Raw genomic sequence first — 25323 nt, forward strand, 5'->3', positions numbered from 1 at the left:
TAGCTTTGTGCAAACTCTCATCTAGGTTCCTTATTTAGAGCTCAGTTGTATCTAGAAAAGGTGTGATTTATTTTTGCCAGCGTGTTAGAACATTTCTGAATACATGAAAATGACGCTCATTTCTAGACATAGTTCTTTCAAGCAGTGTTGCCTTGGGAAGGTGAACGATGGCACACCTTAGCCTCAACAGGACAAGGCACTTTCAGCGGTAACTTCCCCTTGCTCTCTGATGAGGAAAAGCACTGTCCCGAGAAGCATGTCATCAGCCTGCAGAGTCGTTCTCAAGCTCAGGAGAACAGATGGAGCAAGCACAGTAAGAGACAGACAAATGCTTGTCACTATTTCTCACTAACTTTCTCAAAACATCAACACTGGCTTTCCCTGGAGGTCTCAGCTCAGGCATTGCTTTAAAGAGAGCTGAATTCATCAAGAATTCATCGAACAGTCATAGAACTCACTGTGCCAGGTTCCTCAGGGCACTGAGGGCCTCACTTGTAATTGCCACTCCATATAGAATTTGGAACTGTTAGGGGCCAGAAAATTAAAGCTTTTGAGCTTTCCTCACACAGACACAAAAATGTCTTCCTTCTGTAGAAATGTTTCAGGCTATTCTAACAAAGTATTTCATTTTTTTCTGGGTCTTTTTTGAAAATGTGGACTCCTGGAATCCTGGAACATAAACTAGGAGAAAGGGTCATCATCGTAGATCCCAAAGCAAAGGAATGGGTCTGAGGAGAACTATTGATCTTAAAGTGTTGAAATGGACCTTCAAAGTGGTGGCAGGGTAGATGGGTTGGGGAGATGGTAAAGCAACCAGGGAAATAGAAATGAGAACAGTGAGTGGAGTTGGGAAGCCAAATTCCCTTGTAGGAAAAGAGATGAGGCAGAGGGATAATGACCTATTGAGTGATTAAAAAGTCTACATAAGCATAAACTAGTAAGACCCTTGGATTTTACCACTATCCTTCCTATGTATTTAAGGGCTAATACTTTTATTTCAACCTGAACTAACACAAAAAAAGCATATGAGGGTAAGAGAGAGGAAAGTGGAGGGCCCTTGCCATTAGACCAGAAATAGAAACATCTGAAACTTTCCACTGGAAAAACTTGGCAGGATTAGTCCCTCATGGGACCTTAAAAGAATCCCAGTTTAACTCTTGTTGGCCTGCATAGGTCAAGGGTGTGGTGTGCTTGGAAGAGTTTGCACTCCCGGGAGAGAAACGTGATCATGAAAAGTTCCTTTGTTATGTGGGGTTGAGGATGGAATATTCTCCTTTTTTATAAACTCCCTCAGACAGGCTGGAAACTGGTGGTCACAGGGAAATCTGTCTCAAGGTCTTCTCTTCACCTCCACAAGTCCCACCCTGTCAGTGATGAATTTACCTTCTTTCGAGTTTCCAGGGAGAATATATTTTTAATGCCAAATAATCAGTTTCTATGAATTTCTGCCTGGAATTTAAGTTCAGAGTTAGATTCTTTATAATGAGGACAGTTTATTGGCCAACATTAGATATAAGTCATAATCAATGGATAAACCAATCTAGCGGGTTCAAAGTGATGAACACACAGGAAAACTGACCACAGTTTTCCAGAATTCAATCAGAGCTTAAGACTCACCAGAGAGGGCGGGGATGATGAAATACTGTTGGAATATTTTCTCTGGACCTACCTCAGGAGTATTGTGCCTATAGCATTACCTGTAGCCTCAAAATATACTCAAGCCATAAGATTTCAGTGTTACAATTCGAAAAGTACATTGCTTCTCCCATCTAGTGACAGATGACTAGAATTGTTTTAGACAAGGATAGATAGATCCTTTCTTTAAATAATCTTTGACTTTCCAACTTTTCTAACATGGCTACAGCTGCCTGGAGGTGTCAGATCCTTCAGAGAGCGTTGTTCCTTAGCAGAACAAGAGGCTGGAGCCACAGAGTGCAGGGGAAGTGCTAAGTCCTGGGAGGATGGAAAGGAAGAGGCTGAGCATACAGAAGGCAAGTTACTGACATACACTTTTGCTAAGGAGTGCTAGTCTTACATAAGTAAAAATTTAAGGCAAATTTACCTCCAAGTTAGAGCAAGATTATTCTTAAAGCTTTGGATTCTCTCAACTATGTGACATATCAGCATTATGCCCTTTCAAGTACTCGAAAAATTGTCGATATTTGCACCAAGCCATAGGTAGCATTTCTGACTCAGCAGAACTCACCTTAATAAATCTAGAGCTTTTTTTTCTTCCTTTAAAACAAAAGACAAGTTCAGATTAGCCTGGTTTGATAGTACTTTCCCCCTCAAATTACTGGGGTACAGCCAATAATCTAAATATTATTTTTAAATCAATCTATTCTATGTAAGTTCTCTTGTGTGCAATGAACACATTGCTAGAGTACTCTAGACACAACCACTTTCTATTTAAAGAGATTTCTAAAAAAGAATGGCTCAAAGAAAATGAAATTTCCATTTTCAGGGTCTAGTGTATACTTGATCTCACCAGGTGTCATTTAGGAGAGTTCCTCCTAAATTTTCCATGGGTGATCTGTTGTAGCTAGGCAGTGACCGTCCTCTGCATCACAAGAGCAATCACACAAACAAGATGCAAGCTAAAAAGGATGCCTGAATTTCCTCTTTCTTGCTTAGGTAGACACCACAAACCGTTCCATCATTACCTTTCAGCTTGTTTGGCCAAAAAGGATTTGTCAATTTTCATTTCAACTGAGCTGGGATGGATCAACAACTGGGAGGAGAGAGGTAGCAGATGGCTGCTCACAGAGTTCAAATGGGTGCAGGGGAAATCAGGGTGTGTTTGCAGCATTTTAGCACTGTGTGGAGTGTTTGGAGGAACATATGCTGAAAGCAGTAAGGCTTATGTGTTCTTTTCCAAGTAAAACACTCTCGGTCTATGTGGCATTCCACTAATAGGCTTTAAGCAGCCAACATTGCAGAAGGATGTGCCATTGCCAAAAGCCCATCACCAGCTCCCAGAGGATAAGCCTGCATGCCTGCATCATCACTTTTATTGGCTTGTAAACAGCCCTGAACTGTTAGCTGAATCGTAGTACCCACAAAGAACGGAGATGAAGGCAAATAGCCAGCACGATGTTAGGTTAAATAAACTTGCTACCACCAATGCTTCTTTTTGTCTTTCAGATTACCCTGTCCAGAATCTGAAGAAGTGATTGATTTTCAGATTACCCTGTCTGGAATCTGAATAAGTGATTGGTCCAGGGTAAATTAAGTTGAAGAAAAAACTCAAAACATTCTAAACAATAGCACTGGAGTTACTTGATCTTCAAAAGTCTTATGCACATCTGAGAATAAAGTCTTAGTGGTGAGATAAATCAACCCTGGGAAGTAAAAGCATTTGAAAATAACTAGGTTAAATTGCCATGGTTTTATTGGATTAGAGGGAAGGAAAGCTTTCCAACAAGGGAACATCCTAAGGCCTCCAACACAGCAACTGTGTATCCTTTGTCATTTCCTTTTCCGGTCCACATCTAAAGGCAGGAACAGTTTTTACACAGTTGCATTCTATGTTTTCTCTAGAAGCATTGTAGCCTCACTATGGTCAGTATTTTTCTGTAATCTTTGCATTGCTTTTCAAGTTTTCATATAATTACTTGTGATGATTTCATTACTATAATCATGAATGTTATTATTACAGTTATAATTTTTAGAAAAATTGAAAATTTTTGTAGAAAAATTACAAATTACAAAAAAGAATCAGTTGAGAAAAGCTCCCCCATAATTTATTTACCTAAGGACAGCCACTAAGATGTCTTAAATATTAATGTGTCTTCCTTTGCATCCTAAATAATACACTGTACATGTGTGGGGGTCCTGTTCTCTCATTTTACCTTATGTAGCAAACCCTCTGAATTATTATAAGCATCCTTTATGAGGACTACAGCACTTTCCATTTCTGGAAGTTCCCTAATGCTAGGATTGTTTTGATAGTTTCCTAATACTGATGACGCTGCAGCGCAGTACATTAGTTGGGATAATGCCAATATCTGCAGAAAAAAAATAGGCTGCTTAAATGTAAAAAGAGAGAGAAATTTGTTTTTCTCTCAAGTCAGGTCACAGTTTTAATTAACAAAGTCATATAAGAATGCAGATGTGTTTTTTTTTCTGTGAATGTTGCTGAAAATTGTATCCATAGAACATCTACACTCAGATTCATAGAAAAATAAAATGATACAGGGTTGGGGTATGCCTGCTTCTAAGTCACCCTGGGATAGGAGTGGCTTATACTGTGTCTTGTGTTTCTTAATCTAACACTACCATAGACAGCAAATGAAAGTTAAAAATGAGCATAGTTGATCACCTATGTGCTTGGCACTACAGTTGCTCTAGAAGGAGAAGAGAGATTTTGGCAAGACAGACAGCAGTTTCTGTCATATAAATTTTAGTACACAAATATTTGTTGACATTTCAGTACATTTTCTTAGGCTATGTTCTTGGAATGAGAAACTAAATATGACCCCTTTTGAGGCATAACTGATGAACTGTTTTCCCTTTGTTTTTAACTTACCCCTGTAAAACTCAAAAAATCTAAATAGCTTTTTTAGAGGGGGACCTCTGAGCAATTTATTTCCAGACTTCACATATACCTAAGGAGTGGACATGTGTGAGTATGTGTGTGTGTGTTTATGCTATGCTTTCAGTAGGAAATGTCCCCAAAACGCTCATGTATTGAAACATGGGTCTCCAGTTGATAGTGGGATTTTTCTGAGCCTGGAAATTCAGAAACCTTTCTCTAATCTTACAGAGGGACTAGCAGACTCTGTTGACTTTTCTCTGTCCCCCAGCACCATGCTGTTCTTAAGTCTTCTCTTTAGTTAATTCCTGAAAACTGCCTTTCCTGTTCTCTCTTTGTAGCTAACTTCAATATTTTTTCTCTTTAATGAGCTGGAAGAGATTGGAATTTAGGAAAAGTTAGAGTATTTTTTTATCTCTTCTTTTTCTACTTCCCTGTCCCATCTTTGACAATAGCTGCCGCCCTCTAGAAATACAGCTCCATTCAGGCAGCACAGATGTATTTTTGTCATTAAAATAATTAGATACTTTTTCTATTCTTTTATATGATCATGTCAAGGTTCAGGAAGAAAAGAAGTAACATAATCACGTGGTTTAACTAAGGAGAATTTAAATGATATTGTTAAGAGACAGGGTTAAGGAACTCATAGGATAATGAAGCATCCAAGTGTAGCAACAGTGGATAACTGTTACCATAGGAGGCACCCAAAGAGCCGGGCGGTGGTGGCGCATGCCTTTAATCCCAGCACTCGGGAGGCAGAGGCAGGCGGATCTCTGTGAGTTCGAGACCAGCCTGGTCTACAGAGCTAGTTCCAGGACAGGCTCCAAAGCCACAGAGAAACCCTGTCTCGAAAAACCAAAAATAAAATAAAATAAAATAAAAGGAGGCACCCAAAGCACAGCATAAATGGTTTCTAGAACCCAAGAGAACCTACTGCTATGGAAGAGAGTCTGACAAATAGGTGTTACTCATCTAGACTTTGTAAACCTCGTTCTATTCTGTAGCTTTGTGAGTGCAACTCTTGGAAGATTCCACATACAGGCACTAGGAAGCTAGCTTGACAAATTGCTTGCTGTGTAAGTGTAAGGATCCAAGTTCTGATAGCCAGTACTCATGTGTAACAACTCACATTTATAATCTCAGCACTGGGAGGCAGAGAAGAAGGACCCCTGGTTCTTTCTGGCAAGCCAGTTTAGACTAATAAGTGAGAGACCTTGTGCCAAAAATAATAAGGTGGAAAAACTGAGGAAGATACCTAGTCAACCTCTAGCCTGCAAACATATGCACACTGTTAATCTTGGGTCCCTGCCCTAGCCACGCCCACTCCCATAACCTCTGACCCGCCCATCGCCATCTTGGGACCACCCTCTCTCTCTTTCTGCTTCCTTAGCGTGCGCACACGTTTTTCTCTGTCTCTCTCTTCTTTTGTCGCTCCTCTCTCCTTTTATCTCTTTTCTCTGTCTTTCTTTCTCCCCCTTCCTTAATAAATACTTATGGCTATTTCCTGTGTTTACGTGTCTGTTACCTGCTGCCACCGTGGGCCAAGGAAGCGTGCCCTCCTGTAGCCGCCCTCATGGCGGGCTCCCTCCGCCAGCCCGCCCGGGGACCGTTTGTAGCCTCTCTCTCATCGTTTTTTAAGAATAACACACACACTACAAGTACTCCCTACACGTGTATGTATACACAACCATGTATATGTGCACATGCATATGCACACCTACACAGATTCCAAATATAATTGAAGAGATGCAGTACTTTTCATCTTGTGCTTCACATAGCGTAATGTCCTTCAGGTTTATCCATGTCACAAATGACATGATTTTATTCATTTTTATTTTCATTTATGTTTTAAAATGTATTTTATTTTTCACACATAACACATATTTCTTATCCATTTATTGATTGAGTGTAGTATCAAATGGTGGCTGTTACTAATAACATTAATATCAACACAGTAGTGCAGCTATCTCTTACCTTGATCTAGGGCTGGGATCAAAGACATGCACCACCCTTATTAAAGGCATGCACTGGCCAGTTTCTATGGCAACTACTGTGACTACTAGGATTAAAGGTGTGTGTCATTATGGCTACTGAGATTAAAGGTGTGTGTTACCAAAATCTGGTCTGAAAGGCTAGGAGTGGGACTGTTTTACTCTCAGATCTTCAGTCAGTCTTTATTTATTAAAATACATTTGAAATGTCACTATAACTGTGACCAAAACAAATGTGGGGAGGATAGATCACCATTGTTGTTCATCACCCACTGAAGTCAGGGAAAGAACTCAAGGCAGGAACCTGGAGGCAGGAACTGAAGCAGAGGCCATAGAGAATGTTACTTACTGGCTTGTTTCGTACGGCTTGCTCAACTTGCTTTCTTTTACAATTCAAGATCACCTAACCAGGATGACATAAATTGTGAATCAAGAAAATACTCCACACATGTAGGCAAATCCTATAGGCCAATCTGTTGCAGAAATTTTGTCAACTGAAGTCCCCTCTTCCCAAATGATTCTGGTTTGTGTCAAATTGACAAAAAGTTGTGATATACAGTAGCTGTGTATTCTTTCTTATGGGCTAGGCCTCAATTTGATTCCAGAAGCCACTGGTTACCCTGTCATAACCTCCATGCCCCTATTGCACAGTGAGCATATTCTGTCAGGCATTTTGGTATGGTAGCATACAGAGTCTACAGTTAAGTGTAGAATTCTCTCTACAATATTTTGCATATTATCTTCTTTTAATTTGAGCATTATATTACTTCTGACATATAAGAGAATGATTCTATACCATATGGTAGAGATACCTACATATCCATGTTCAATTCTTCACCCTTCACAATGGCTAGGAAATGGAAACAGCGTAGATGTCCACTAACTGTTGAATGGATAATGAAAATGAGATACATTTACACAGTTGAATTCTATTTGGCTATAAACAACAATTAATTTAATAGGTGCTACAAACACACATGGGGAAAGACAATCCTTTCAATAAATGTCACTGAGTAAACTTGGTATCTGCAAACAGAAAAAGGCAATTGTATCCTTATTCACACTACATACTAAAAAACTCAAGTAGATTAAAAAATTAAACATAAGGCATTAAACTGTAAAATTACAAGAATAACATGTATTTATCTGTGCAATGATTTCTCTGATATGACTCCAAAAGTACAGGAAACAAAGACAAAAATATGTATGTGTCTGATTACATCTAGTTTATTATACTTTTTATTATTTAAACAATTTTTAAATTTAAATATGTATTGATTATATTCTTCTCCTACTCAAGGCATTCTCAATCCTCTCCCCTTCTCAACCCACCAAGCTTAAAGTTCTTCCATAGAAAAGCAACAGAAATTGGATACAACAGCGACAAACCCAACACCAAAAAAAAAAAAAAAAAAACAAAATAAAACAAGACCCCAAAAGAAAGCAAAAACAAAACCAACAAATTATAATCAAATAAAAGCAAACAAAAATACCTGTGGGGTTCATTATATGTTAACCAAAACTATTCCTGAACATGAAGCCTGCCCTGGAGTGGTTAATATACTCGGTGTCATTGGAAAAAACTGATTTTATTCCTTCTCCCAGCAGGTACAACAGACAACAATTCAGTCACTAACCTTTATTCTAGTAGCTATGTTTTCATTCATTTTTACAAATATAACAAAATAAAATATAATAAGATAAAACAAAAGCTATCACATCTAAATTAGACAAGACAAACAAACAGAAAGAAAAGAGCCCAAGAAAAAACACAAGAATCAGAAATCCTCTCATTCTCACATCCAGGGATCCTATAAAAACACTAAACTAGAAGCCATGATATATACATGAAGGACCTGGCACAGATCCAAGGAGGCCCTGCATGCTGCTTCAGTTTCTATGAGCTCATATGAAGTTTGCTCATGTTGATTCAGAGGACCTTTTTTCCTTGATGTTCTCCATCCTCAATGGCTCTCAAACTCTTTCTCCCTCCTCTTCCAAGGGGTTCCGTGAGCTTGGAGGGAAGGGATGTGATGGAGACATCCCATTTAAGGCAGAGTGTTCCAAGGTCTCTCACTCTGTGGAGATTACATTGTTTAATTACACAGCTAAGTCAACAATAGTTGAAGAAACAGTCAACAATGGATGAAAATACAATCTATGTATTATCTCTTCTTGGCACCTATTTGCAAGTTAACTAAAGATATATATATATATATATATACATTATGCATACATATATACGCGTATGTATGTATATATGTATACTGGTGTAGGAGGTCCTTCTGTCTACATGTTACTTTCATTGGTTGAATAAAGAAACTGCCTTGGCCTTTTGATAGGGCAGAACTTAGATAGGCAGAGTAGACAGGCCTGAATGCTGGGAAGAAGGGCAGAGTGGGAGATGCCATGGTTCTCTTGCCCTAGATGGATGCTGGTTAGACTCATACCGGTAAGCCACAGTCAAGTGGTGATACACATTAATGGAGATGGGTTAAACTAATATGTGAGAGATAGCCAATAAGAAGCTAGAAATAATGGGCCAGGCAGGGTTTAAATGAATACAGTTCCTGTATGATTATTTCAGGGGTTAAGCTAGCCAAGGGGGCAGAAAGAACAAAGGGCCCCTGCACTCCCATTAACAGTACACATACATGTATATTGTGTGATGTGTATGTATATACACACAATTCCATCATAAGCCAGATACTAAAAAAAAAAATCTAGAAGCCAAAACATAAAACACTGACACATTTTACAATATAAAACATGTGAAAAAATATCAACAACAAAAGGCATCTGAATAATAATAACAGAAGTTTACTAAAATCTAGATCTCAAACTGATGGGGGACTATGCATCTAAAATACCATGTAAAGAGCTTTTAACATGCATGTTTAAATCATCAGGTGGAAATGAATAAAGAAAATTTATTGTTTTATATCTTGTCAGAATCACAAAATTATTACCTTTCTGGTTCTTGTAATTATTTGAGTGTGTGACTCATGAAGCAAAATGAAAAGACAAGAAATATTTTGGAAACAATATTTATAATACATGTAAAAAGACAATTAATGCTCTAATAAGCTTTATTTTAAAAACTTACAAATAATTAAAAACATCACACAACAAAATTAACCAGGGTCAAACTTCTGTTCAGTTTGAACAATCATTCAGAAATGAAGCTATGATGTTTCACATTAAATTTTACACTTCTGCTATCAAATATATTTTAAGCACTTATTCACCACCAAACCCCCAAAAATGTTTTATGGAATTAGAACTAGAAAAATGATTGGCTTTATATCATCTTTCATAACTCATGTTCATTTCTCATATTCAGTACTTCTTCATTCCTTTATACTTAGCCCTTCTTGTTCTTTTCTTCATGTTATAATGTCCCGACATGTATTCATGTGTACATATTATTGGTTAGATTATGCATGTGAGAGATTCTATTTATTTCTGAGAAGCCCATCCATCTTGTGAATTTTTAACTTAATTTTTCTTTAGAGCTGAGTATTATTCCATTTTATATATATGCTGAATTTTCATTATCCAGTCATCTGTTGATGGACAACTAAGTTGATTTCAATTCCTTACAATAAAGTAGATAAATGAAGCAGCAACAAACAATGGGGTGCAAAGAGATCTCCAAACTGATTTCTACAATGGCTGAATTCAACTGCACCCCTGTCAGCAATGAACAAGGACTCCTTTTTCTCCACAACCTTCCCAACACTTTTCAGATTTGTTGATGACAGCCATTCTGGCTGGAGTGAGGTGATATCTCTAAGTACCTTTAATTTGCATTTCTCTGATGATCTGGGACATTGAACACTTTTTAAAATGATAATTGGCTCTTTATATTTCTTTTTTTTGTAAAAAAAAAACTTGTTCAGTTCATTTGCTCACTTGTTGGTTGACAGCTTTACTTCCTTGGTATTTAATTTCTGTAATTCTTTGTAAATTCTTGATATTAATCCTTTGTCTGAAGTGTAGCTGGTAAAGATTTGCTCTAATGCTGTTGCCTGTTAACTGCTGACTCTCTTCTTTGATGTGCAGAAACTGTTTATATTCATGTAGTCTCATTTGTTGATATTTGGGGTTAGCTCTTGTGCTGTTGATACTCTATTTTAAAAGTTCTTAACTATCCAAATATCTTAAAATGGTATCTCCTTCTTTTTATTTTAAAATCATCAGTGTTTCAGGCTTTAAACTAAGGTCTTTGATCAGTTTTAATTGATTTTTTATATAAGATGAAAGGTGTAAATATAATTTCATTCTTCTGCAGTTAGAAATTCACTTTTGCCAGCATCATTTGTTGAGTTGGCTAAAGTATGCTTCCTTTGTCAAAAATTAAGCCAGCATAGCTTGGCTGTTTTGCTTCTAGGTCCTTTATTCCATCCCATTGATCTACCTGCATGTTTCATGCCAGTACCAGGCTTTATTTATCACCATTACTCTATGGGATAACTTGAGGTTGGGTCTTATGATATTTCCAACTTTGTTCCTACTTTGTCTGTTCATGATCTTTTGTGGTTCCATGTGGCATCTTTTATTGCTTTTTCCAAACCTGTGAAAAATATCATGGGTATTTTGATAGGTATTGCATTAATTTTGTATAGTATTTTTGATATTATAGACATTTTCATAGTATTAATCCTGCCTATCCAGGAACATAAAATATTTTTCCATTTTCTAGTAACTTGTGTGAGTTCAGTTTTCAATTTCTTGAAAATTTCTCTTTCACTTCTTTGGTTAGATATATTTCTACATACTCAATTTTGGGGAGCGTTATTTTGAATGAAGTATTTTTTTTCTAATTTCTTCCTCAGGGAGTAGACTGTTGGTATGAATGAGGGTCACTGATTTTTTATATTTATTTTGAACTCCTGCAACTTCACTGTGTTTATTAGGTCATAGAGTTTTCCAGTAAACTCAAAAGGATCTTTTAAGTAAAGAGCCATGTTAATTGCAAATAAGGCTAGTTGGACTATTTTTTCTTAGTATTTTTATCCCTTTTATGTCTTTCTCTTATCTAATTGCTATAGCTAAGGTGTTTTTGAGCAATGTATTGAATAAGAGGTATATCCATAATATACTAAGTGCTTCTACTGATCAATAAAAAAATGACAAATAGCATATTAGATAAATGAGAGAATTTATGAAGACACAATCTACTAAAGATGAACATATGAAATGATGCTATTTCTCAATAGTAATCAGGAAAATATAAAATGAAACAGAAATCAAGTATATGCCCAATGTGTTTATAAAAATTACTGATACTATGCAATGTTGACTAGAGTGTGGGAAACTTACTACACATTATTGGTGGGAATTTAAATACATATAATCATTCTGTTGGATAATTTGGAACCATTATATCTAATTTTAAAATGCAAATGTACTTTGATACAGTAATTTGACTTACAAAAATGCTTGCACATCTGTACAAAGATGCTTATAGTTTTAGAAGATTATAAATAACCTAATGGTCCATCTGTAGTAGAAAGATTATATAGACTATTATCTTTTGGCTGTGAAATTCTACTGTATCACTGAAAATAAAATGTACTTCTATAGAGAAATTTCCATGTCATATTTTAGATGAAATATCTAAGTGACATAAAATATAAGTTATGACCTCATTTTAATTTAAGGAAATGCCTCAAACATTGTGTATGTGTATGTACATGCATGGGAAAATTTCTGGAATGATCCACAATGCTGTTGGCTTTAAAGTTGCCTCTGGGGTGGTACTGATGAAAAAAAGTTTTCCTTATTCTTCAAATACTCTCTGTGATTGACTTTAACGAGATTTTATTCTTCTGCTATTTGAATAATTTTAAAAGTTTAATGTGAGGGAAATGGGAGGCTGGGCGGAGGCGGAAACTTTTTTTTTCCTTTTCTCAATAAAAAAAATTAAAACAAAACAAAACAAAAAAAAGTTTAATGTAGAAGGAGCAGAGGGCTGCACCCACCACCCGGCTAGCTTTACCTGAAATAATTACACAGAAACTGTGTCCTTTTAAATACTGCCTGGCCCATTAGTTATAACCTCTTATTGGCTAGCTCTTACATATTGATCTAACCCATTTCTAATATCCGTATTGCCACTTGAGTGTGGCTTACCGGGACGAGTCTAACTGGCATCCATCTCGGAGAGGTGAGTCATGGCAACTGCCTGACTTGGCTTTCTTTCTCCCAGAGTTCTGTTCTGTCTACTCCACCTACCTAAGGCCTTGCCTATCAAAGGCCAAGCAGTTTCTTTATTAATTAACCAATGAAAGCAACAGATAGATGACACTCTCACATCATTTCCCCTTTTTCTGTTTAAACAAAAAAGAAGGCTTTATCTTTAACATAGTAAAATTACATATAACAAAACAGTTATCAAGTAAGAATTACACAATATTTATATCTATTTTATATTTTATCATAACTAAGGAAAACAATAACTATCTATCTATTCTTCAACTCCATCAAAGACTCCAAAAGGATATATTACCTAAGTAAACAAGAAGTAAGCAACTTCTAAAATTCTAGAAATGACAGAGACATCTCGTTGTCTGTACAGTCACCCAAAGTTCTTTTGTACCATTGGAGCATCCATCTTCAGCCTACAGGCCCATAGTATCCAGAAGACATTTCCATGAAGCAGGAAATTTCAAAGGCAGTTCAGTCACTATCTGCTGTATCCTGCAGAATGTCTCACAGACTCTTTCATGAGTCAGGAACCCAGAAAGACCATCTCACCTTTAGGCAAGTTGAGCAGTCCTCTCTCTGTGGGTTCTTTGTGTCCAGTTTATGCAACAGTCCAGGCAAGATCAGTTTCTTGCCCAAATGTCTAACCAACTCCATAAGGAGCCTCTTCAATGCCCATCTTCCTATTGAAGTAGATTGGTGCTGCCAGGAGCAGATGTGTCTCATTGTCCTGGAAAACCCTAAGTTATTAAAACATTAAATGCCATATTCTGCAGCCGTTGAAAGATATGAAGAATGCCTATATAACTGAAATATATCTCTATATATCTAGAAAATCTAACTAACATGACTACAAGCTTGATTATTATTGATGATTATCCACTAACAACCTATATTTCCTAATTATACATTACATTTTAAAAATGAACTACACAATCACAATACCTTAATCAATATCAGAAATACATATACATATAACAAAACTATACAGCACATCTTGGCACTATGAGTGTGACTTTAAAAACCAATAATATATCAACATAGAAGTTTATGCAGTTTCTTGTGTCATTGGGGAAATAATTTTATAGTACAAGAAGTTGTATATCTATTTATAGAAAGAAATTATATATATGTATAAAACTGCACACACACATAAAGAATTACACCTCTTACAATTGCAACTGGTAAATGGGGGAGGGTCACAATGGTGTAAAAGACAGAAGTGTAAAAATCACCAGAAAGATTATCAATCTTCTGTGGACCTGGTGGAAGAGCTGGAGCTTATAGGAAAATCTGGAAAGTGGTAATGTTAAGCTACTGGAACTGGACTGTTAAACACTGAAGATGTAGCAGACTATGAAAAGTTGTTGGCTTTGTATGGTTCTGCTGCTTCTGTGAGACTGCAGTCAAGCATCTGGTGGTCCCTAAGTTGTTCTCAGTCCAACAATAGAGAAGAAAAGATAGGAGAGGAACAAAAAAAAGTGAACACAACATGGAGAATGTTGTCTTTTAGCACTCCTACCCAAAGATCACAGGGTGTGTGTGTGTGTGTGTGTGTGTGTGTGTGTGTGTGTGTATGGTCTACTGTTTTACTTCTGCCTCTCACATTTTGCACAACTTCACTTTTGGTCAACTCTAAGTAAGTTCCATACAGAGAAGAGGCTTGTAGGGAAATGTGATTCACAGCATACTCAAGTTGACAAAAATAACAAACTAGCACAGAGCCTCTTCAGTAATTACTAAAGAGCAGTAAAGTCCCTGCCTACTGGAAGGGAAGACTATTCTCATGTTGCGGTTAGATTGGAAAGAGGTCTTCATTGTGTAGCCTTTAACCTGAGATGTGTCCTAAATTCCTTGGTTTAGCTTTAGGAATGTCTGGGCTACAGACTCATTTCCAGAGTTCAAGTATTTGCAAAAAGTGATCCATAATGATGATTTGTTCCTGTCATTTATCAGCAAATTTTTAACGGAATACTCACTATTTGAATGGTGCTGAGCTAATGCATGGATACAGATTAAGAAAAACCAAAGCCTCTGCCCTTTATAGTTCTCATTGCTGTGGCTGAAGCACAAATAAGAAGCACATATTTGCAAGGAAATGTGAAAGTTCTACTTTTGCTAAGAATAACTGTGCTATGGGGAAGAGATTTGAGAAGTCAGGAATCACTCTGAGTCCCAAAGGAAAGACAAATAAGACTGAGATAGGTAGGTGACAGGCCATGCTGGTGGTTATAATAGGAAGAATGTTCAGGAAGGATATAATTTTTCTTTCTTTCTGTTTTTTTTCCAAGACAGGATTTCTCTGTAGTTTTTGGTACCTGTCCTGGCACTAGCTCTTGTAGACCAGGCTGGCCTCGAACTCACAGAGATCCTCCTGCCTCTGTCTCCCAAGTGCTGGGATTAAAGGCGTGTGCCACCACCGCCCCGCTAGGATATAATTTTTCATGCCAAGGAAAAGGTAGGGATCCTCAATGAATAGAGGAGAAAAAAAATTAGGAGAACCCGGGAGTTTGTAGCGGCTGGTAATTGCAGTTCAGTGGAGGCTGTACTCAAGGGTTACTTGGTTACTTTGGTGAGGGTATATTCATTAGCTTGACAGCTTGCTTTCGTTGAGTTGGCAATTGGGGTTTTTGGACCAAGAGTTGGCTAGGAGTGAGTGTCTCCTACATATTCTTACATGGAGCTCAGAATGTCCCCCGTCCTGTGATTGGAAATTAGAACATAGGTCAAAGCCGAACAAGTTATACTCTATCAAGCAAGAGAGTTCTGGAGCGGCAAATGTTAGTGCTTGCATGTTAGAACATGTACAAAGTGCATGATAACATAGTTTCTCTTCCAGTATTAACTTGAGGAGGCTTTAGAAGGCAAAAGGGCCAAAATTCTCAACTATGTCTCTAAGTTCAGCCAAAAATATGTAGATTCTTAATCCTGCAAGATGTTGTCAAACTCAGTTTCTGATGGACGATGGATTGGGATCCGTGGAGTAAAGATTTGAGTGGAATTCCTTTCCTCAGTGAGCAAAGCTAAGCAATGTGCAGCAAAGCCATCTTTCCAAAGCTAGGAGGAGAGTCACGAGACTCATCAAAGGCCGAGAGCCATGTTACATGGGAGCCTGGAACCTACAATGTGAGCAGAGACATCAGAGAAATCATGGCTGAGATTGCCGTAGAGTGACAATGGGCACGTCTGTGACACTAGTTTCTTTCTGATACTGCTCCTGAAGGACAAGCACCATTAGCTGATCTTTATTCATTGGACAGAAGTCAAATGTTTGAGGAACATCTGGTTAGTGAAGTCTTTGCTGTTTTACGTCCACACACTCCCCACTGCTGATGAGTGACAAGATAAGGGACGGGATTGAAATCACAAAGTAGCTATTTTAGTATGCAAACTACTTATTTCAGCAGACTTCTTTTGAGACAGGAACTTATGTTGGCTTAACTTTCAATCCTTCTGTCCTGTCTCAGCTTCCTGAGCGCTGGGGTTACAGGTGTGCACCATTATGTCTGACCAGTTTGGATGATTTTCAAAAAATATAGACCATTGGTTCTCAACCTTCATAATGCTGTGATCCTTTAACACAGCTCCTCATGTTGTGGTGACCCCTAACCATAAAATTACTTTGTTGCTACTCCATAACTGTAATTTTGCTACTGTTATGAATCTCAGTGTAAATATTTGATATGCAGGATACCTACTATGCGACCCCTGTGGTTGTCATTACCCATAGCTTGAGAATCACTGAAATAGACTTTAGTTTATTGGTTTTTAAAATTAACATAATGCTTTATCATTTGTCTTCCACAACTGCCTTCTGTCCTTCTGTGCTACTCTTGTTTATCCTCTCTCTTCCTCCCTCCCTCTCTTCTTTCCTTCCTTTCCATTTGCCCCCACTCAACCTTCTTCTAACCACCTCCACCTTCCCTCATGGTTCCCTTTCTCTTTTTATGACCTAAATCATCATGCTAAGTAAAGTGAAATAAACTTTCTTGCTTTAAAATGTAGTGTGGTATAGACGAGTGTGCATATGATGTGTGTGTGTGTGTGTGTGTGTGTGTGTGCATGTCAGTGTTCAGGCTTGCCAGGACCAGGGGAGTAAACTGGGTAACTTCTCCTATTATTCTCCACAGTATTCTTTAAAGCCGGGCCTCTCATTGCACATTAAGGTAAAGCTGGCTGTTCAGGGAATTCTCAGGATCTGCCTATCTTTGCCTCTCAACACTAGGATTAAAGATATGCAGTTTCACACTCTGCCATGCCCTGCTTTTACACGATGCTGATGATTTGAATTCAAATCTTCCTGCTTTGCAAAGAAAGAACATGATTAATTTACATCATTCTGAATAATCCCCTTAGTTCATAGTTGGACCATTACTTAGCATCTCTACATAGATAATTCTGGGCTAGACTGAAGATTTTGGAATCACTGACATATTTCCCAGGTTTGAAGCTTTGGAGTATGAAAGATTTCCTAGAGTACATATAATGAGTGAGGAGAGAGCCAGTGGCAGAACTCTGAAAAAGATTCAACATTTCTATATTAAAGAATTTTATGCTTATAAATGTAACTAAACATTTGTGTATTAGTCATAGACTTATATGCATTAAGTCACTTCATTCTCACACAAGCCCTCAGAGGTAGGAATAGTCATGTGAAAAACCAAGATTCATTGTGTATTAGTCATAGACTCATATGCATTAAGTCATTTCATTCTCACACAAGCCCTCAGAGGTAGGAATAGTCATGTGGAAACCAAGATTCATTGTTACCCAGGCAATGAGCTGCAGAGCTAAGAACACAACTCAAAGTCTCTGACCCCAGCATCTGTGCATCTACTTGATAAGATCTATTAGGGATGTTGGGAAAGAAGGGCCCTGAGGCCTTTATCAGCAGTTTATTCTTAGAGGGAGGATGCTTAGGGTAAAACAAGATGAATGATTGAAAATAGTTCACTGGATCAAACAGCTGCAGAGGGGGAACTGGACTGGGAGGGACTGTTAGAGTCCACATCAAAGACAGCTGTTAATTTATAGAATATTTTTGATACATCAGGTTTGTCGCATGTATGCATTTGACTTATTTTTGTTGTTGTTGTTTGAGACAGGATTTCTCTGTGCAGCCATGGTTTTCCTGGAACTCACTCTGTAAATGAGGCTGGCCTTGAACTCACAGGTCCACCTGCCTCTGCCTCCTGAGTGCCGGTGTTAAAGACATGTGCCACCACCATCTGGCTTGACTTATTTTTAGATGTGTTGAACAATACATAGCAGAATGCCAGGTTTAAAGGGTTAGGCAGGTGTGGAGTAGATGGTTATGAAATGTTGGAAATATTTTAATAGTAGCATAATGGCTTGGTTGGAATGTTGTGAGATCATAAATTTGAGAAGGGGGTGCCAAAAAGAAGTTCTTTAATGTAGATGACCTAGTAGAGATCTGAGCAACCTGCAATCTTTGCCCTGTAAATGAGCTAAGTAGGGTTTGGGCTCTTATTCAAATAAGAACAACATGGGTAGACCTTTTAGGTATTTGAGCTTGTGAAAGGGAACAAGCAGTAGTTTTTCCAGGAGGCAAAAAGGCATAAGATGAAGAAAAAGCTGTCATGCCTCCCTGTCAGCTCAAAACAGACAGCAAACCCAACTTTCTCCTAAAAGAAATATATCCAGGGACAGGTGAACAAAACAAATAGGGCTCATCTTTGTATTCTTTTTTTCAGAGCACATATTGCTACATTATGGTTTATTTGGGATGACTGTTGTTACTCTTCATGGTGGCAAGGATATGTTATCTTTTCCCTGCTAAGACAGTCTACCTAAGACAGTACTGGGTATACTGTAGGTTTTCAATAGATATCTGTTCAGTGAATGAAGACAAAGGCAAATGGGTTAGAGGACTTGGAGGAGAGAGAGATACTATAGAAATATGGGACGTAAAGAAACCAACAACCAAAGCCCACCAAAGTTTCTCAAAACAAGCCCTGGCCTGACATGAGTGAAACCCTCATCCAAGCCTTGCTACCATGCAAACCAAAATAAAACGGAACAAAAACTTACAAACAAAATAGCCAAAATGGATTCTGGTGTTGAACTGACTGGTTTCAAATGCTGAGAAACTCTGGGAAAGGTGGATAAACTGGGCCTCAATTCCCTTACCTGAACATGGAAATGGGCATAATTTTGTTCTCATGTTTTAGGACTAGGCATGGAGTCCCAGGCTTTGTACGTTCTTGGTAGCTGCTGTACCCCTGAGCTACATCTGCAACTCTCTTTTTACTTTATAGTTTTGATGCAGGATCTCGTTAAGTTAAGGCTGCCCTGAAATTCAGAGTACAACATAGGCAGGCCTTGAACTTGCAGTCCTCTTGCTTCAGCTTCCCATGTATCAGGGATTATGGGTCTTGCCACCAGGCCTGGCCTATAGTGTTGTAGATAGGATTGAATTAGTTGATAGGTAGAAGACAGAATAAGCACATAACACAGTAAAGAACATAATTTTGATTAACCAAAGCAATTACTACTTTTATAGAGAGATTAGTCAGACAATGTTTAAACCATTGTCTTAATTTTGGGGCTTAGCTCAAAGGGTTACTTATCCTGCTTTCTTGAACCCTTGGGAGAGCCTTTATCATCTTGGCAGCATTTCATCCCATTCTATAGACAAGAAAACTTAGGTGTTCATTTCCATACATTCTTGAATTTAAGCTCTTTCCACTTGAAAATACTAATTTTAGTTTTCAGATTGTCAGAAGGGGTATATATGTTTTTATCTGGTAATTTCATTTTCTTTTTTTTTTTTTTTTTGGTTTTTTGAGACAGGGTTTCTCTGTAGCTTTGGAGCCTGTCCTGGGACTCCCTTTGTAGACCAGGCTGGCCTCGAACTCACAGAGATCCACCTGCCTCTGCCTCCCGAGTGCTGGGATTACAGGCGTGCACCACCACCGCCTGGCTTGGTAATTTCATTTTCATTCCCTAGCAAATAGTGGAGTGATAACTGTCACTCACACTGTTGGCCTGCATTCTGTGCCCTTTTGCTGCTTGGTTGCTCTATCTTCCATGGATCACAAGAAAAAAACTGAGGCGTTTGTCATTGATAATGGCTCTGGCATGTTCAAAGTTGCTTGTATTCCATTCCTTGGTTGGCAACTCCTGACATACGGCATCATGGATCAGAAGGAATCCTGCATGGTCAATGAAGCTCAGGGCAAGTGAGGTGTCCTGTCTCTGAAGTATCCCCACACAGCACAGTCACATATTTGGATAGCAGGGAGAAGACTAGGTTATTCGTCTTCCACAGTGAGGTGTGCACACCCTACAAGGAACATCTGGTGCTGAATGAGCTACCATGCACCCATACCAGAACCCAAAGGCTAAGAGAAAGAAGGTGATGCAGATGACGTTCGAGACCTCCAACACACTGAATATTCAGGCCATGCTGTTACCATACTCCTCTGGGTGCACCACGAGCACTGCCATGGACTTTGGCAATAAAGTCACGCGTAGAGTGCTGATTTACCAGGGTGGTGCCCTTCCTGGACTTAGCTATCTGCGAGGCAACAAACTGCCTCATGAAGATATGGACAGAACAAAGTACACCTTCACCAACACTGCTGAGTGGAGAATTGTGCTGATGTCAAGGAAAAGATGCCGCATGTTGCCAGAGACTTGGAGTAAGGAATAACCATGGCTTCTTCCTCATCAAACCTGGTGAAAAGCTACAAGCTTCTTGACGGGTAGCTAACTACCAGTGTCAAAGAGCAATCAGCACCTGTGTCCAAAAGTCACTTCTAGCCTTCCTTTTTTGGCTATAAAGTTTTGGGGTTATTTATAAATAATATTCAGCTCCATGATAAGATGTGATGTGTACATTAACAAAGACCTATAAACCAACTCAGTTCTGGGTGGTGGCACTACTATGCTGCCAGCATGCCAAAAGACATCAAAACTCTGGCACAGAGCATGGTGAAGCCCACGATCATAGTTCTCCCGAGCAAAAATACACAGTGGATGTGGTCCCCCCTTGGCCTTGATATCCACTTTCCAGAAGATATGGATCAGCAAACAGGTTTTGGATGAGCTGGACCCCTGCATCATCACTGCAAGTGCTTCTAGATGGACTGTTTAGGTGGCAGACATATACTGTATGGCCTGATTCTGTAGTATCAATTTGCCCTAGCAAATTTACACACCTCATGCTAGTATCATGAAACTTACTAAGTCTTTGAACAGAAATTTGTGCTTGAAGCTTGCCTCTAATATTAGGTATAGATTGTAAAACTTGTGGCTGACTTTTGACCTTGAATTTCTATTAACTGTTCCATTGGTATAGGTTTAATACCCTACCCATATCTACCCTGGTTTAAGCCCTTCGTCGGTATGACTTGGAGACTTGGTGGCTGAGAAAAACCAGCGATGGAAAAGAAACCCACAGCCTGGAGGGTCTGTGTGAGCCAGCGTGGTGATCTGTGCAGGGTGTTCATGTCAGAGCTGACTATTCCAGCTTCTTGAGGCTGGCAAGAGTTTCTGAACTAGTTGTCACTTCTGTTTTGCCAATCTGGATGGGGAAGTTCAAGCCTTAGGACCCAGTGCCCATTCTTGGGTTTTATTTCCTGCTCTCCATGAGTTGCCTTGAGTTAAGCATGTTTTCATTTACACCTATAAACATATTCATCCTTTTAATTTATACAAGGCATTTTATACTCAATTCTTTAAATGAGGCCAAAAATTTTTGTTTTTCTACTATTAAATAAGAGTATTAGGTCCCAGAAATGCGTCATTATACAGAGAAAAATAAAATGTTGCAGTACACTGAGGGTTAACAACATCACTGAAGAATTTGAATAAATGAAATGATGCAAGAGAGAGAAATTTCAACCAGACTACTGAAGAACACAGGAAGGTCACAGTCTAAAGTAGAATGCACTTTGTACCAGAGGGGAAAGCCTATGCCAACTAGAGATGCAATGAAAATATCTCGAGTTTCTAGACTGGCTGGAATTTACAAACATATTGTTAAACTGAACTTGAAAGTATAAGTGTATGAAATACATTCTCATTTAAAGCCACACAATGAAGAAAAAGCAAAGATTCTCTTTAATATACCTTCCACCATCAGTTTGACATGCAGCTTCTCAAAATTTTATATGATTTTTACTACATATACACATATAAACAGAAATATATTGTTCGGTGTTGTATTTTTTACATAAATAACATCCTACACTAAGCTTCGTTTTACAACTTGTTTTATACTTTGAGCAATATGTGCCATAGCACTTTCTGTTGTTATTATAGACAGATGTCTCGCTTTACACACTTGCACTATATTCTATTATTTGGAATAAACAAGATGATATAAATGTTCTACTTTTTATGCCTCCCTCCTCGCCCCTTTTTGTGCCTCCAACTCCCCTTCTTCTGAGGTTATAAAGACTAGTGTAGTGAGAATTCTTATGAATGCCTCGTTCTGCTGATGAGCAAGAATTGCTCTGTGTAGAAACTTGAAAGCAGAATTTCTTGGCTGGAGAACATGCTCATGTAAATTTCAGTAGGTGACTGCCAAGTTACATAATTAGAGTTAATGAAAGTATAGGCAGACTATTAATGCTGTCAGAACTCATTGGAGTTTCTGCTCCCTACTTGTTCTTGCTCATTTCGAGGTTGTTTTTTCTTCGTTTCTCCATGAGCTCGCTTTTGAAATATTTTAGCCTATCTCAGAAAAACAAAGAAGAGAAATAGACCAACTTCCACGTGTTTACACGATTTTAGGGGATCACTAAGATGGCCCCTAGTGGCCACATGATGTCAATGCAGCCCTGGGTGCCTGGGCTCAGCTGGGGATCCAGGAGAGGCAGGGGGAGATTTGTTTAGGGGTGGGACTTGGGGGTGAAGTTCATGCTTCTAGGCTTAAAAGATACCAGTACATACCTTATTCTTCTTTAAGGTCTTGGAGAGCACGTCATTTGTGTAGCTCTTCACTCTCCCCCCAACTCAAGTGAAGAAAACGGGCAGCCCTGCAATTTAAAGAGGAATGAAATATTCTGAAGAACTACTGCCATCTACAGTCCTAAATACTGCCCTCAAACTTTCCCTATAATTTTCCTGCAGGGCTCAATTGACTTCTTTGCTTATTTCAAATTATCCTTGCTTTTTCTAAAATCTTGGAAGTCAAAACAACAACAGCAGCAGCAGCAATATGTGAATGATTCACCATTTATAATTCAATATTAGAATTTTTAACCACGCCTGCTACAATTTTGAGTCTTAGTGTTTTCCTTTGCACATGTTTGTCTATATTAGCACACTCACCAATTGAATATCCTTTATATTTTACAAAGAACTTTCATATGTAACATTTTATTTGTTCTTGTAGCAACTTCTACTGCTCCTGATTTCACAGAAAATCATATTCAGGGAAGTTCATTTAATGCCTCAAAATAAACTGAACATTGCTTTAATGAATTAATTAGAATTTTTGCCTCTGAATATAAGCACATTTTCCTTATTTCGTTTCCATCTTCTGAAGATGAAGAAACTAAGTCTTGCATTTTGAGTTCCCTATGGCTTATTATAAAAAACTTCTGGGGAAAAAGATAAACAAACTGAAGACGAGGCCAGCTTTGTTCTCTGATTTTAAGGAGGAGACTCCTTAAGTATGGCACTGAAGACTGAGCTACTGTCTAGTAGCAAGCAACCCCATGTCCTTTTCCATCCAAATCCATCAGTACATAGACTGGGTTGTTGGCCAGCAGGACGCAGCAGCTGTCTGACTCAGTGGGTGATTGATGCCTGGCTCCTTTTCTCAAGAGCAGGCTTTCCTTGTTTGTTGGTAGTATACTTGCTTGGCTGCAGCGTCTGGGTTTTTCTTGGTACTCATAATGTCAAACTGGAGTTTAACCTTAGAGTGACCATAAAACCCTCCTTTCCAGCTTTCATGGTATGTGGTATTTGTTGATTGCTTGTGAGGGGCTGGATACTGCAATTAACCCTTTACCAAATTTACATAATCCTTGGCCCGAGAAGTAGGAATCATTATTTCCAAAAGATTTTAGAGATGAAGAAACTGAAGCTCAGGGCTCTTAAGTGAAATTCACAGAGCTTATGCATAGCAGAGTTAGTAAATGAATCCAAGTTCATCGGATTTCAAAACTCATTTTCCTACCCATTTTAAGTCTCTTGAGAAGTTCTCACATACACGTTTCAATGATTCCTAAAAGAACTTTATTAACAATTTCTCGCCGTGGCCCCAATACCTAGCAAGGCAACTTAAGGGCAAAGATTTGCTTTGGCTCATGCTTTCAGAGGTGTTGTTCAATCGTGGCAGGAAAGGTGTGGTAGAATGTCACAGCAGACTGGGAAGCAAAAGAAAAGTGTGTCTGTCCCTTGTTAGCATGCTTCTTTTTCCTCTTTTATTCTGTGGGGTCCCCAGCTTGCTTTATGGTGTTTGCTATATTTCGTGCAGGCCTTTCCCCACCCTTGATAACTCTTCCCAGAGACATTCTCACTGTCATATCAAAAGAGGTATGCCTCAGCATCTCCTAGGTGTTTCTAACTCTAGTCAAGTTGATAATGAAGTTTAGCCATTATATGAGCACAATCGACTTAACAGAAGAACAGAAATACAAGAGCAGCAATTGTCTTTGGCTTGAATACTAGCTCCTGAATGATGGACAAATGTCTTCCAAATATGAACTGGAACATTAAGTTTTGGGTTTCTCAAATTTGAGTTCAAATCTTAGCTTTACCTCTTCTCTATCCTTTGGTTTCCTTATCTTCAAGTTGAAGAATCTAATATCTAGCTACCATGGAACTTGGTTGTGAAATATTGGCTAGCTTAGACATGTAGCTTGCCGAAGTGTCCAACCTTTTGACATTGTAATATGATGCTGTGGTCTAAAAATGTGTGGGTCCATATTCATAGCTACTCAGGGATACATGCCATCCACAGGACACAGACTGGACATACCTGAAAGTCTTTAGAAGTTTCCTATTCAATAGAGTTATTTTTAAAGCTCTTTTAATGAAGAGATGGAAGAAATCCAGGCACTTGGCCCTGTCTTTTAGTCTCTGAGAAAATATGACTCTTATTTAGGTCAAAAGAACACAAAACAGCAATATCATTGGCTACTGGAACAGAACTATTACTCAGCAGGATTGTTGAATCAACATGGTGAATTTATTGGCAGCTATTCTTCTTCATTGCTGACCTTGGAGAGGTTTATGAACTGTTGGAATATTTTTGGTTTTGTGTGTGTGTGTGTGTGTGTGTGTGTGTGCGTGTTGAGATCCACTTCATGTAGACATCTCAAACACTGCAAAATTGTTCTTTTTTTCTCCTACACATTATCCACGGCTGTCCCTGTTGAAATAGGAGCGGCAGTGCTGCGTCCCCGGCACCCGGCCGCCCGCATGGCTAGTTTATACCCAGAAATAATTACACGGAAACTGTATTCTTTCAAACACTGCCTGGCCCGGATAGTTCCAGTTCCTTATGGCTAGCTCTTACATATTGTTCTAACCCATTTCTAATATTCTGTGTAGCCCACGAGCTGGCTTACCAGGGAGGATCTTAACCTGCGTCTGTCTGGAGCGGGA

The 25323-nt window shown here is 38.5% G+C and overlaps 1 long non-coding RNA gene across 2 annotated transcripts in view; it reads right to left on the minus strand.

The window, feature by feature from the left end:
• Positions 1-7962: 7962 nt before the first annotated feature.
• LOC126491548 (uncharacterized) overlaps positions 7963-25323 on the minus strand; it is a 19978-nt gene continuing 2617 nt past the window's right edge. Inside the window, exons 1-3 of one of the 2 annotated variants that reach the window (XR_007589420.1) lie at positions 25287-25317; positions 22657-22742; positions 7963-8603 (exon numbers count right to left, since the gene is read on the minus strand). This is a non-coding gene — a long non-coding RNA (uncharacterized lncRNA). Of the gene's footprint in view, positions 8604-22656; positions 22743-25286; positions 25318-25323 lie in introns of those variants that run through there. The other variant, XR_007589419.1, reaches the window with a different exon arrangement.

The sequence above is a fragment of the Alexandromys fortis genome, unplaced genomic scaffold, assembly GCF_014885135.2.
Source record: "Alexandromys fortis isolate MF-2015 unplaced genomic scaffold, M_Fortis_MF-2015_v1.1 scaffold_241, whole genome shotgun sequence".
Lineage (NCBI taxonomy): Eukaryota > Metazoa > Chordata > Mammalia > Rodentia > Cricetidae > Alexandromys > Alexandromys fortis.